This window comes from Dipodomys spectabilis, unplaced genomic scaffold (assembly GCF_019054845.1).
Source record: "Dipodomys spectabilis isolate Male_0828 unplaced genomic scaffold, ASM1905484v1 ptg000227l, whole genome shotgun sequence".
NCBI classification, from domain to species: Eukaryota; Metazoa; Chordata; class Mammalia; order Rodentia; family Heteromyidae; genus Dipodomys; species Dipodomys spectabilis.
In genome coordinates this window covers 2035468-2037809 of record NW_024870904.1, presented here as the reverse complement: position 1 = coordinate 2037809, position 2342 = coordinate 2035468, and positions in this window count along the sequence as shown.

The window sequence follows — 2342 nt, the reverse complement described above, 5'->3', positions numbered from 1 at the left end:
CTGTATTATTCAGAGAAGCCATCTCTATTGGACTGGAAAGAAACAACATGCTCTGTTCGTGGATCAATAGAAAAATAGCCAAAACGAGAATAAAGGCAATGAATGTACATCCAGAAGAATATAATAAGGATAAAGGTAGAGTCAGTAAAGGTTCAGCCAAGTGTGTAGGAAGCCTTGAACCAACATCCCCTTCCTGCAGGCATGCTTCTTGAAGCTTATGCTTTGCCTGGAGCATTTATACTGCATTTATACTCCTGAACCTAGAGATTCTGGTACTCACCCATGTGACTTTATAAACTTGCTTTTTACGAATTGAAGCTAATGAATGGTAAACATTCTTTCAAAATGTCTTATATAAACATATTGATCCTCTTTTCATCCTCTGCACTTCCTATGGCTTTTGAAACTTTCAAAATGTTGCTGGCACAGATATACTCCAATTAATGTGTCTGTTCTGACAAATTACAATTTCTCCACTAATATAATTAGCCTATTTTACATCACTTAAAATGAGAGAGACTGGCTGGGCAGGTGGTTCAGTGGTAGAGTGCTTGCCTTGCATGAATAAGTCCCTGGGTTTGATTCCTCGGAACTACATAAGTAGAAAAAGCTGGCAGTGCACTGTGGCTCAAGTTGTAGAGTGCTAGCTTTGAGTTTAGGAACTGAGGAACAGTTCCCAGGCTCAGAGTTCAGGCCCCACGACAGACAAGAGAGAGAAAGAGAAAGAGAGAGAGACAGAGAGAGAGAGAGAGAGAGAGAGAGAGAGAGAGAGAGAGAGAGAGAGTTCCTATATATGCATTCCAAATCAATTCTTAAAATAGTTGAATACAATACAATGACCTTGCTATGTGTGTGCTTGTCCTGACTCTTGAACTCAAGGTCTTGAAAATGACCATGAAATTATTTGGTTCAATGATAATGTTGTACCACTTAAGCCACATCTCCACTTCCAGCTACTTTGGCTATTTTATTGGAGATAAGTCTCTCAGACATCCTTGTAACCATGACTTCAATTTGTGATCCTTTTGGGTTCCTTTATGTCAATCCCAGGGGACCACAAGCAGGCACAGGAGAAAGATTCTTATAAGGTTTACTAGAAGGACCATATTTCCCAGGAGAGGAAGACATGCATTTGTCTCTCTTCAGGTAGCAACAGGAGTGGGTGGGAGAGGGTGGGTGGGGATGGGGGGGAGAGACAAGAAGTTAGGTAGGTACGTGCTCAGGTAGGTGTGGGTAGAGAGAGGGAGTGTTCAGTAGTATGAGGGAACTCTAGATCTAGGACCAGCTCAGGCTTGGGTGGAGTTGAGGAGCAAGGGTGGGGATAATACTAACTTTCCTCAGATTTCAGCCTTCTAAGTAGCTAAGATTATAGATATTTTCATGAGAGGCCAGTTACAATGTCCTCTTTTAAATTCAGATTATATTCTAATAAAATAATATGAAATAGAAAATTTGAAAATTTTAAGGCTGGATGTTCAGTCACTAATGTGGATGAGGACAGTGCAAATCCCAAAACAAACAGAAAATACCACACTTTGAAATTTGTAACACGCCTCATCTTAAGTATTGTGAATGTGAACACTTAGCCTATAATAAATTCACTTTAAGTTTTTCAAAGTAAGAAAACATTCTTGTGATGTAGAAAAACCGAGGACTAATGTGCAAACACTGCTTTTAAAGGATTCATATTGTGTTTCCTATAAGAAAAAACAACCTCACTGAAGTAAACAGAATAGATTTTTCCCTTTTTGTAAATGTCACTGCAAAGTTCATGTATTTTATATTAACAATTATCATTGTGGGTAAGTGGAGAAAAAAACCAGAACGCTAGATAATAGAATTTCCTGTGTCATCAACCAACAAGTATAAGCAAAAGTACATACCTATATAAGTTGTTTCTTTTACATTTTATGGATCTACATTTCTGAGTGTATTTTCTGTTAATGTTGTTTAGTAACACATAAGACCTCACTCTTCTGTGGATTTGTCTTTACTGGAGACTTTAATGCTCTACTTGATTCAGGAATGTTTCTTCTCCCATAAGAAGGCTTTATGCTTTTCCAGCCCACATCTCATGCTCTGACCAGGAACTTCTAGGGTAAAATCACACAGGTTCTTTTCTGACTCTCTCATTTGGCTTCTCTCCAAGCCATGGTTCCAGAATTTTTATTCATTGTCAACAGCAAGAAAGAATGAAAGGATCTCTGATGAGATTCTTTCATTTCTCACTCTTTTTGGCATTCCATTTTATGAACCTAAGGGTGTCCAAGTTTGAAGAACAGGAAAAAAAAAAACATTCAGCTTCACAAACATGTTTCTAAAAAAGCTAAAGATGGATTGGA